The following is a 13,463-nucleotide window of genomic DNA, read 5'->3' as shown; positions in this document are numbered from 1 at the left end:
TCACTTAAGGTTTCTAAACACCAGATGTCGGGATTATCAGCTTCATAGAATTACTGAAAGACCCAACTTACTGATCTAGACAGTCTGTGGTGTGCAGGTTATTGTTATCTGGTGATGGCCATAATTCGATGTGTTCACAAGAGCAGCAGTGGGTAAGAGGCTAGCAGGTCTCTGGCACTGGGGATTGGGTGAGACCATAGACGCATGAAAAGAGGACAGAAAGGCTTAGTGATGTTATAGTGATGTTATAGAGGACAAAGCCATGGGAAGATCACACTTAACTTAGTATTTCAAATGTGTTCCTATCCATCTTCCACCCGAAGCATTCATAGATTTCTTCACACTCATAAGTGTTTGGTCTAACTTTTCATTGCACTGTTTGGCTATATTTGGTATGTATATGTTAACTTTGCAGTAAAAAAAAAATAATAAATGTTTTGAGAGGGTGTGGAGATCATGGAAAGCTGGGAGGGAGTCTCCAAGCCCTCCAGACAGCCAACAGAGAAATCTGCACTCTCCTTCAGGAACAGTGAGTCTCTCAGAGTCACCCCAGACCTCGAAGCTTCCAAAGGACACCCGCTCTCACAGCAAGGAGTACCAGACAGATGATGATGCTCCCGGTCATTTACACAGAAAAGGTCAGGAATAAAGGAAATCCCCCACTTCAAAACCAGAGCCATAAAATACACCCACCCACGGCTTCAAGAAACCTGCTGTCAGTGGGATTCTAGAAGGCAGGCACCTCCCTCCACACACCCTGGAGCCAGGAGATGCAAAGCAGGGACATTGACTCATCTCTCATTCTTCAGTTTATCCAAAAGAAAGGAAGGAAGGGAGAGAGGGAAGGAAAGAGGGAAGGAGGGAGAGAGGGAAGGAGGGAGGGAGAGAGAGAAGGAGGGAGGGAGGAAGGAAAAAAGAAAGAAAGAAAATGGCTTTCTGGGCCTCATGAAGCCAGGTCCTCTCCCTTCCTTACACTCCATGAAAAAAAAAAAAAAAAAACAAAAAAAAAAACAAAAAAAACAAAAAAAACCCCTGATTCTCAGGCCTGACATGGTTCTCCAGAACCCTTGGATACTGAGCCACAGAGTTTGGGGGTGCCAGCCTCCCAGACCAATAAAACCTGCTTTTGCCATTTTGAGGTGAAATCTACTCTTCTATTTTCCTTCGTTGATTTATGTCCTACCGCAGCCTGCAAAGGCAACTGTATAGTTCTAAGGCCTAAGAGACAGAGAGACTTACAGATTCCAAACTTAAATTCTAAGAACTAGTGTTTCTAAAGACTGAAGAAAACTGGTATCCCAGTAAATATGACCAACAAGGTGAACTGGCCTTTCCTCCACATTTTTTTTGGGTCTATTCAGGCTCCCAATGGATTGGATGATCTGCACCCACTCTGGGGAGGGTCATCTGCTTCGCAGATCTGTGCAGCCTGTAGCCTAGTACCCTGAAGTCCTGCCTTGATGACGCACAAAGTTAAGCAGCTTCCACCAATCTGTTGGGAAGTCTACTTTATAGTCTAAAGTTGATGGTATGGAAATAAACTATCATCCTCAGTCTTCTTCTACTGAACAATTTTAAACAAAATATCCCTGAATGGTTTGGTCACTGATTTCCCCCTTTCTAGACACCCATTGGCTCAATTGCTTTCTTTCCTTTAAAGGTGAAGTGCTTTGACTACACTGCATGGGTTTTCCTGCTAATTGCATTTGACTAGAAAGTCCAGAAACTGCCTCTATTTCTGGTGACTTTATTTTCCCCTGAGTACTGATAGTGGGGAAAGTGGAATGATTCATCTGATCTTCACTGCGATACTAATATCCTCGTAACTCCTTTTCCCAACTCTAAATATGAGAGTCATTACTGCTGAGCATCCCAGTAAAGCACATCTCTCTAGAGAAGGCTTTTGTTAGATGCTTTCAAAGATGATCTTACATCTTCATGGTTTACAAGACCAATAAGAAATTAGAGTCAGAGCAGCCAATGTTTAGATTTCTGACATCAGTATTAGAAAGGATGGGACTTAGAATTCTCTTGACAACTAAGATCCTGCTGGATGGCTCCAGATGACATGGGTGTTTGTTTACAAATAATGAGGTCACACTATGAAACTTACTCCATAATGGCCTGTGTATGTATCTATCTCTTTGTTTGTTTATGATGCGATAGTAATTTCTGACTGAGTAAGAAAAACGAAGGAAAATGGTGATTCCCTAAGATCTAGGAAAGGGATTACGATTTACTATAATACAATACTTTTCTGCATAAAATTGTGTCTAAAAGGGGACAATTATAATAATTCAATAATACTGTTTTTTCCTTTATCCTTTGTTTGCCCAGCTCTTCTCTCTTCAGCAGATGTGCTCTCTGTTCCCCTCTCCTCTTCTCTGTGCCTAGGAGGCCGATCCCCACTGCCTGTGTTATGAGACTGCTGCATTAAGACTGGCTGGCACCCACCAGTGGGAGACACACAATGGTCCAGAAGGCATAGGAAGAAGAAAAAGAAGGTCTTGGTTCTCTCTCATCCTGGCTCACTGAGATTCAAGTCATGATGGATGCGCTCTGTGGTCACAGCTCACAGCCCTTCCTCCTGCACAGCTCTGGTTCTTTGCAGACATTGGCAACATCCTCGTCTCTCTTCATCCCTGGAGGCCAAGGAGTGTGTATTCATCTCTTATTGCAGATATAACAGATTTAATAAGTTAATAATAATGCAGAAATGTATTATCCTGCAGCTCTGGGGATCAAAAGTCTGAAATAGCTCTGCAGGGATTTTGTGGGCTTTGCTTGCTTTTCTCAGCTTCTAGCCTCCACCCACATTCCTCAGCACACAGGCTCCTTCTTCATCTCCAAAGCTCGTCAACCCAACTCCAGCCTACGTTTCTGTCCTTACATATTCTTTCTGACTTCCACCCGACCAGTCTTCCTCTTATAAAGAATCCTTTGCTTACACCGCACACACACAGACAATCTGGCTTTACTCTCTGATCTCAAGACCCTTAGCTTTAAGATAGATAGATAGATAGATAGATAGATAGATAGATAGATAGATAGATGTGGTAGAGAGATAAAGACTGTATATAAATAGATAAGATAGATGATAGTAGGATAGATAGATGATAAAGATAAATTGTAGATATACAATAGATGATAGATAGATATGTAGATAGGTAAATAGATGATAGATAGATAGATAGGTGATATTACTTATATTTCCCTTTGTTCTATATACTTATTGTTCCCCTTTGTTCTATAAAGTAGAGTTTGCTAGTTAATCCAGCATGTAGGGTATGGTCATTTTGTAGAAAGCATTAATCTGTCTCCTGCAGTATAAGAAAGATCCATTTTTGCTTGTTTCTGAGTTCATCATTATTTATTATTAATCTGCTTAACCGTGACCACAGCTCTTTAGTCTCTTCAGTTATATCCCTCAGGTTTACCATCTTTTTTCTTTTTCTTTTCTTTTTTCTTTTCTTTTTTTGGTTTTTCGAGACAGGGTTTCTCTGTGTAACAGCCCTAGCTGTCCTAGACTCACTCTGTAGACGTGGCTGGCCTTGAACTCAGAGATCCACCTGCCTCTGCCTCCCTAGTACTAGGATTAAAGGCGTATACCACCACACCTGTCTGTAACCACCCTTTTCTTGACAAGACTTAGTGTGACGTGTAGTTGGCATTCTGTATTCATGAGTTTCACAGCCATCCCTTCAACCAATCATGAGTAGAAGTGTTCAAGAAAAAAAAAATTCTAAAAAGTTCCAAAAAGAAAAACTTCAACTTACCACATCAAATTTAATAATGAAGTGATGAAGCCGTATGTAATTGCTTTGTGACCATTGTGTCATATGTAATTAGAGATGATTTAAGGACTGTAGGAAGATATACCCAGAGTGTAGTCAACTACTATACCATCTTACATAAGGGTCTCCAGCATGTCCAGATACTGAGCAGTGGCTGTACTGGCTAAATCGGACACAAATTACATCTGATTTATGAGCTGGAATATTGCAATACATGCATGCATACATACATTATACATACCTTACATGCTAACAATAATTTTAAAATATGTATACTATAATAAATAATAAGCATATAAAAATGTCTTAACCTTAAGCAAAGTTGATAATGTGCTTTACTTTTCCCTTTACAGTTTGACCACTTTGTTTCTTCTCTGAGCATTTCTGCCTCTTCCATTCTCAGGTTCCAGGCTGGTTCTGCTCACTGAAGACCCCCATGAAATCTCCCATTTATATCTAGCCTCCCAAATACTCTATCCAACATTCCCACCGCTCTCTACAAACAACCTGTTCTTATCACATTTTCTTCAACTGACAAATAAATGAATAAGATGTGACAGGTTAGTGCTGATGTATGCCAATGGGAAGTCAAATAACATTTTAGGTTGATGGTCTGGAAGCGCACTGTGTTCGCCATTAAGGACAGCAAGTTATCAGACACAAGATGTACTAGTTACCTTTTTCACACAGTGACAGAACACCTGACAAGCACAGCTTAAGAAAGCTTATTGGCTTACGAGTTGAGGGTTCAGTCCATCGTGACAGAGAGTGGCAGTGGCAGGAGCAATTTTAGCTGTGGAAGCAGGAACAGGAAGTTATTGGCCACACTGCATCCTCAGCCCGGAAGTAGAGAGAGAAGAACACTGCTGTCTAGCGCACTTTCTCCTTTTTGTTCAGTCTTGGACCAGAGCCCGTGGAATGACGCCGCTCACACTCAGACCTCTCTGGAAATGCCGTCACAGACACACTCAGAGGTTTGCCTTCTAGATGGTTCTGAATTTCACCAGGTAGATGCTTTGTAATTAATCATCAGAGTGCCAGAGAAAACGGAAGAGGAACTAGAAGAGGCAGCTCTAACCTCTAACCTGGTGAGAAGAAACCGTCCTGCCTGTAGGTCTGTGTCTCTTCAGTCAGGACCTGCATAAACTGATGCACCAACCAAGGACGTTGCAAGCAGAAAATCTAGACGTCCAGTTCAGACACAGCCAAAGGACAGCTCCTTCTCCATGTGGGGAAGGGGTTGGGGAGAGCCCGGACTGCCTCTGACACAATTTTGACGCCTGCGATTTGATCACTTCTCCTTGGTAGGGGCCACACAGAGGAAGGGGGAGGGGAGTGCAGACTATCCTGATGAGACCTGATAGGCTGAGGTCTGGTGTGCAGGAGGAGGGTTCCACCTGTCAGAGGTCTAGGGGAGGGGAATGAGGGAAAGAGGGAGGGAGGGAGGGAGGGTGGGAATGGGAAGATAAGAGCCAGTTGATAACAATCAGTATGTAATGTGAATACATTATAATACAAAATGAAAAAAATTACAAATGAAGAGAGAGAGAGAGAGGGAGAGAGAGAGAGAGAGAGAAAGAGAGAGAGAGAGAGAGAGAGAGAGAGAGAGAGAGAGAGAGAGAGAGAGGATCCCAATAGTAATGTCACTGCTGGGTCTCTAGCAAGCAACCCTATACAATAGTTTTTAAATTACTATCAATTTCCTTTTATGTGGAAAGAAAAATACTGTCTGAAGTATTGGGCCTTTGAAACAAACTTTTGAGAAATACTGAAATAAACAAGGAAGATTATTGTTGTTTCTGAAAATAATCAAATGCCATCAAAGTATTTCATTTGTATTTATATTTCTGAATCTATGAGCAGTTCAGTTTTGCCTATGAAAACTGGCTTGTTAATGTATCTTCTGTCCTGTTCTCTGAAGCTTCTGCCGTTCTTATTGTTATAACTTTCCTTTATAACGAGTCATCCCGCATACGTTCATGAATATGTCCTTCGTCTGACCGTCTGTAGTATATCTGTGCGTAATTCTTCAGCTGTTTCTATTCTGTTACACGAGTCATCTGCTGGACTGAAAATCCAGACCTAAGCTTTACTTCACCTCTTTCATTCCCTCCAATGCCACTGCTAGGAGACACCAGTCTTTTGTGATGTTTTCCTGTAGCTCAAGAATTTGGCTAATTATTTTCTATTTCTCCTCTCCTATACATGTCACTCCGTTTTCTTAGGTTTTTCTTTGGGACCTTTAATACTATTTTTTCTATTCTTTTTTTTTTTAATTCTTCTCCCATATATTACTTCCTGACCAAAAACTCCCCTTGCTCCAGCCTCTCCCCTCCAACCTCCCCCCCCCATCTCCCCTCTTCCCCAAGTGTAGTACCCCAGTCACCTCCCCTCAGAAAATAGCAGACCTCCCAGGGACAGCAACCAAACATAGCATAACAAAGCTACATTAAGACTAGGCATGTATCATCACAGCAAGGCTGGAGGAGGCAACCCAGTAGGAGGAAAAGGGGACCCTTAATACTTTCGGTGGGCATTTTGTATGAAGAAGTTTTGCTCTGAATCATAGTATCAGAAGCTCTAATCCACAGTCCCTTCACTGCAACACTGAGGGAGACTCAACAACACGGTGGCAAGAACACGTCGTGGTGGAGGGTGGAGGATGCTACTCACCTCCTGTTACCCAGGGAGCAAATAAAGACACAAGGGTCCAGAGACAGAATACATGCTTCAAAAGCACGTCCCAAGTGACACACCTCCTCCTATGAGGCCGAAACCCCTAAGTCTCAACCATCCCAACAGTGCTCGCGAGTTACAATCCCATGAGTGGACAGATACAGGCATTAAATCAGAGCTTTCCTGGTCCGATGGACTCTCCAGAGCCCCAACAGCAGCAAAGGCTTTTATGTAGGAGCTTTGAGAAGATGTGCTAGATTCCAATCATATATTCCTCCCATGATCCCTGTGATACGCATCTTAGCTGTCAACTTCACTGGACTAGAAGAAACTGAGAAACAGGCTGCTGGGCACACCTCTATGGGCTTTTTTGTGGTCAGGTGAGTTGAGGTAGGAAAATCCATCCTGAATGCAGGTGATCTGAGGGGATCATTTTTTTTCCTCATTGCCTTCACATTGCACTGGTGGGTCCATTTCCCGTGATGCTGCTTGATTTCTTCACTGGTATCAGAGCCCAGCTTCTGCAGGCTTCTGAGTAGATGAAGATCAGGGGCTCTCCAGGAAGCCTCCAACCCTTCTTCAGGCTACAGTTGGACCTCAGAGGCATCCAGCTATGTGGACTGAACAGGGACTGGAATCCTAGCTCCTCCAGCGTAAACACAGACATTGTTGGACCACCCGAACAGCAGCGTGTACTAACCTTACATACCTCCACTTAATATATAGTCATTCCGTCATTCTGCTTCTCTAGAGAGTCCCAACACATCTCTCTAGGCTCATGCTCATGCTGTGGTGCAGAATGTATTTACTATGTATCTACAAATCTCTAAAGCGTCATTAGTTCTAGCATTTTTCAAAATCCGAAGTCCAAGTCCCTCTGAGACTCAGAAAGCTCCTGCCTAGGAGCCTCTATAGGAGCAAAAAAAAAAAAAAAGAAAGAAAGAAAGAAAAAAGAAAAAGAAAGAAAGAAAGAAACACATACTCCTAGCACACAGTAGTGAGCCCTGGCACACACTTCCATTCCAGAAGGGATTGAGGACCTAGGGGGCTCACTGCCTGTGGCTTTACTCGGCCCGTTTTCCATTTCGAGCATCTCCGACTTCCACATCTACACTGCATCTTTGCCTTTATTCTCTTAGCTGCACGCATTGACCTCTTGGTCTTCTTACAAAGAACTAGGCCCTGCTACGTATAGCCTAACGCTCCAAACTTTCCTTCACGTTCTTTAAATCTCTGTGACTCTACAACTTCTTACATCCCACACACCTGCTCAACTAGCACCGTGCTGATGCTGATACTGCTGCTGATGCTGATGCTAAGATCTGCTGATGTCTGATGTAACCATAAGGCCCCTGGTTCTACATGTGTAGTAGCTGAGCCAGCTGAAACAAATCCCTGGTAATAACTTGTTAGTTGGTCCTATAGAATGCAGGACTCTCCCAGCCCCCACCCCAACTCCCACACAGTGCTCTCTGCTCAAGGTGGGGAAAACTTTGGAATGAGTTTAAATGTGTACATTCTGGATGGGTAACGTGTTGGTAATTCCTGAGGTTCCTTTCCTGTCCTTCCTCCCTGCCCCCAGTGAATTGTTTTCATTTCCTTTTACTTGAGTTTATCTCCTCTATAATTACACTCTCCTTGTCCACAACTTTCACATGATTTTCTTTCCTACCAATCTGCACAAAGTTTTTGTGTCGTGTGATGTTGTGTGTGATGTTGTGTGATGTACTCTGCTTTTGTTCCCAGTTTTCGCTGTAAAGATGTCTAAAAGATGACACCAGCAGTACCCAGTGCTCCACCTTAGGCTGCCTTGGAAGTTTATCTCCCAGAGACCTTGGACCTTAGTCTGCGACAGAGTCTCAGAGCACCGACCAACCAGAGACAAGGTCTTTGTCACAGAACAACATGAATCTCCACGAGTCCACTCAGCGATGGCCATCCTCACTCCCTCCCGAAATCCCATGACCACAATCTCTGCTGTCCACATTCCTGCCAGTAGTCTAGTATTTTCTATTCTTACTATAACTCCTCATTATCTTTCACTAACTGCACTCTCAACTTTCTCGGACCATTTCCTCCACGATATCCCAAACTCTTAAAAACTGGTTCTGAACTACAGGATGCAGTTTAGTCGCAACCCTGACTACGCTTCTCAGAGACATGTTTCTGAGGAAAATAACTTTTTTCATTATAATTTTTTTATTAATTCATTCATATTACTTCTCAATTGTTATCCCATCCATTCCTCCCTCCCTCCCGCTTTCACCCTATTCCCCTCCCCTATGGCTGTGACTGAGGGGGACCTCCTCCCCCTGAATATGATCCTAGGGTATCAAGTCTCTTCTTGGTAGTCTGCTATCCCTCTGAGGAAAATAATTTAAAAGGACTGTGTCCTGTTGGCTCGTGCTTTCAGAAGCCTGTGTGGAGGGAGTATGTGCTGTAGGAGGCTGCTTACCTCATGGCAGCTGGGAAGCAGCTAAGGGAAGTTGCCCTTTTGTTTTTTCCACCCGCGTTCGCTAGTGTGATTGCACCTGATCGTGCACTGGAAGCATCTTGGCACTTATGAACAAGGTATGGAAGGTTTTCCCTCAACAAGAGAATAACTGAAGGTAAGCCAATGAGGTTCTGCCAGTAGATTCCACACATCTCTCAAGATATATGTGGCTCAGTAAAGTATGGAATTGCTTCCCTCTTCTGACTTCATATAGTCTATTCTTTATATTGTCTGTGGAGGGGAGCACACGTAGACCATAGAGCATGTGTGCTGCACAGAGGACAGCTTGCAGGAATCCATTCTCTATCTACACCACATGAGTTCTGGACGTCCAAGGGGGTTGTCAGGCTTGGTGGAAAGAACCGTTACCTGCTGAGGCATCTTCCTGGTTCTGCATAGTCTATTAATACACAGGACCACACGTGGTTGCAAACAGTTTTGTCTGTGCTCTTCTGTCTCGATGCCGTCTTATGAGATACGGAAGCTGTAGGTAAGCATCCCATAGCTGTGTGGCCATAGTGGTGTAGGATTCTTGAGGGAAAGTCAAGGAAAGGACAGCAGGAGTTGGCTCCCTCCCCACTCCCAATCTGGTGCCATAAAGTCATCTGCCCTCCCCCCCATCATCCACCCTAATAAGAAGTTATTACCTTGCCAGGCATATAAGACCCTATAAGGTGCCCCCGCCCATCCACCCCCCAGCCCCTGAGTATACAGATGAGGTATCTCCCAATACCCCTGTCCTAGCCAATTGTACATGGCCACATAAGCCTTGCCCCAGAGACCCTGGCCACCTCAACAAGGCCATAAACACCCTCTCTCCCCCAATAAACAAACCAGTTCTCCAAAGCTGTTCCTGACATGTGTTCTTTCCCACACACTCACTGAGCCACTGTCTGCAACCCCCTGTCCCAGCCAAGCTCCACTCCCTCCAGTCCGGCCTGCTGTGCAAGTGGCCTGGGTACCCCATGGGGAGAACCAGAAACGGGGAGGCACATCACCACATATTTTGTGTTATTTAAGACAGAAGTGAGAATATGTTAAAAGAAATTGCTTGTGCTGATGCTTTCCCAGATCCCTGGTTTCCTTCCCTCTTCCTCTAAGTCTTCTTACCCTTCTATATCTGTAGTGTGAAAACAATGTTCTTGTTGCTCTGCTCTCCCCCACGGAACCATCTTCCAGGTTCATCTGCTGATCATGTGCAACAAACTGGCTGCGTTACTTCTCTGATATTTGAAACCTGAGCTCTTTGGTCCTTCATCATCAGATGTGTGTCTTCCGTCTCATCTTCCATCACTGTACATCTTGCATTTAAAATTCTAGTTGGGGAACATAAAGAACAATGTATAATGTCTTCATGCTCTGTGCTTTTTTTATTTTTTCAAAGCTCTCCATTTTTGTTCTTCTGACCTTTGCCTATTCACCAAGCGTTTACTGAGCGCCGACTGCAAGTCTGGTCCTGTCGACTTAAAGCCGGTTAAATGGAAAACGTCAAAGTGAGGAACACGGAGGAGATGTAATTTGAAAACAGAACCAAAACAGAAAACAAAAAGAGAACACGAGGAGCAAATGGGACACAACCAAGTGGCCTAATGTGTGTATAACTGTAGCTCCCGAAGGAAGCAGGCTGCACAGCATTGCCTGAAACCACCACGAGAAATTGCCAAGTCAATCAAAGACTTCAACTCAGACTCAAAGTTAGAACGTTGTGAGCAAAGATTCCACACTTGTACACACTTGCCAAAATACAAAAATAAAGATCTTAAAAAACACTAGGTGACTATCTGGTTTTTCTTTTCTCCATTGCTATAAATGTCAGGCTGGTCTCTCTCCTAATTATTTTTTTCTTATGCTTAAGTGACAAGATGGCTTTACTACTGAGGACACACATACAGCTCAATACCTAAAAGAAGAAATTACTTTTTTTTCTAGACAGGGTTTCTCTTTATAATCTTGGCTGTCCCAGACTCACTTTGTAGACCAGGCTGCCCTCCAACTCACAATTTGCTCTGCCTCCTGAGTGCTGGGATTAAAGGTGTGTGCCACAACGCCCTGCTAGAAATCACATTTTTAATAATAATTAGCTTGATACGTGGTGGTGCCCAGGTAAAGCCATGAGCTCAAAGCTAATCTCTACTACTAGTGTATGCCACCTGCCTAAAAAACAAACAAACAAATGAAAATAGTGACTTCATTTAAATGGGTTTTTTTTGTTAAAGATTCTTCCTTCCTTATCCACTGCTATCAGTTTAGAAATGGTATGTGGTGAGGAAGAACCATGAGAGGAAGCAAGAGAGGGAATTAAGTAAGGGATGATTAAAAAAAAAACAGTTCAAAATAAAATTTGGAACAGTTCCTATTTTGCTGCTATAGGTAAACGTCTGAGTATGGATGCTGTCTGTGCTTGGTAAAAGTGTTCAGTGCTAATTATTTCTCGGGGTACTTTACTGACTCCTTGATGTCTTCCCTCTAGAAACTGCTGAGGAAAGATGATGCCTCTCCCTGGCTGAGCACTTGGCGCGCTTTTCCCACCCGTCCTTGGTCTCCGCAGCCCATGCTGTGTCCCACTCTCTTCCTTCTGGCCAGCCTGGCCCCTGAGGCTCCTTCTTGGACCAGGTCCCTTTGACGTTTGTCCTCAGACTGTCTCCTCTCCGGTCACCCACAACTTGTCCCTGGGACACACTTGGTCCTGTTGTCAGTGAAAACAAACTATGTTTTCACAGCGTGCCACTTTGTCTCAGCGCTGCCGCTAGACAGACAGCCGCTGCCACAGCTTCTAACGTTTAGACTCCTTAGAAAAGGGACGAAATTTCAGTCTCTCTGTTACCTCAGCAAATCTCACCCTCCTTGACTGCTTCTCTGAAAACACTTCTCAAGCAGGTTCCCTGATTAAGACAGGTTTGCTTTGCTTACCTAGAGCCCTTTTTGGCTAATAGAGTTTTCTCTGTCTCTCTGTCTCTGTCTCTGTCTCTGTCTCTGTCTCTGTCTCTGTCTCTGTCTCTCTCTCTCTCTCTCTCTCTCTCTCTCTCTCTCTCTCTCTCTCTCTCTCTCTTCTACTTTAGCATACGTCATACAAGCAAACAGCCACTTACCATATAGTATAATTAGTAAAATGCCTTGGGAGCACATAAGAGAAGTTTTTAACCTTGGCCATAAAAGACTTGTTGGAGGAAGCCATATTTAAACAAGACTTGTGGGATGAGTAATAGTTATTTTACCAAAGTGGGAAAACACAGGGGCCCAGAAACAAAACAGGATGTATTCAAGGAACTGAAAATTTAGTGTCACTGTGTCACAGTGTGAGGATGAAATGAAAGAGTAGGATACTGGAAAAATAAGTGTTTGTCTCTTTAGGAAAAAGAAGCTGCATTTTCTTCTGTGGCAGTGGAGAGTCATCAAAATGTTCGTGTTTTGTCACGTGGTTCAGAAGGCATTCAGGTGTAAAGAGCAGGCTTGAGGAGAAAGAGCACAGGTGATGGTCACAGCAAACCTGAGGCAGAAGTCAGTTGTGTGGCCACTGCCAAATTCGGGCAAGGACTAGAGGTAGGTGGCACAAGTGATGGAAGAGTATGGGGATCCCCAGGGTCATTTAGGCAAAGGATCCATTGGGTCTGGTTATAGAAAGAGGAGGAAGACGAAAGAAACATGATGTCACCCAGGTCACTGCCTTCACTGAGACCAAGAGCCTGGAGGAGTCACAGGCTGGTCAGGTCCCACTTGCATGGCGGAGGAGACTGTGATTTTTTTCCTGATTCATTACTGGGGTGGCTCCTATTCAGCCTTCAGGTCCCCACCCAGCTCATAACTCCTGGCTTTCCCTACACACCTAGACTGTTCTAAAGAGTCCTTTCACTTTGCCCCTCCCCCCTCCATTTTCCTCCATCAATTTCTTCACTGCACTAACTGTAGTCACATGTGTGCAGCCTTCCAAGTAGCCAGGAGCTTGAAGATACCAAGTCTGTGTCATTTATTATGTGTATTACGCCCTCATCAAGTCGCCAAATTTCAGGCACATGGCCAACTGACATTTGTTGGAAGGAGTGAGTCCTCCTGAGTTTTAATCGTCAAAGCAGCAACACAGATAGGAACATTTGCAATGAAGTGTTTCTCCACAGGCGTGTTTCAGACGTAACAGGTGTGGAGACTCATCACCCTGGCAACCTACATCACTACTCCATAGCAACAAGGCTCTCCCATCCTGTGAAAGCCAGGGACTGGAGTTATTCAGGTGGGACTCTGCTCAACAGAAAACGTACCAAATGTCTGAGCAAGTGTCTCATTGGTGCTGTCTGGCTGTAGACTTTCAGCTCTTTCTGTGGTTAAACTCTCAATCATCAAAGGAGGTATAGGTTTCAGAAAAGGTCCCCGTACAAAACTCAGAGTAGAGTGAATGGTTTAACCATGAATACTCATGCTCTGTGACAGAGTGAAAGTGTTAGAAGTCTGCAGCTGAAAACGGACACTCTGGGGCCTCACATCCTGTGATTAAATCCAAGCTGTGC

Source organism: Acomys minous, assembly GCF_964271855.1.
Source record: "Acomys minous genome assembly, chromosome: 18".
Taxonomy (NCBI): Eukaryota; Metazoa; Chordata; class Mammalia; order Rodentia; family Muridae; genus Acomys; species Acomys minous.
This window is presented reverse-complemented; position numbering follows the sequence as displayed.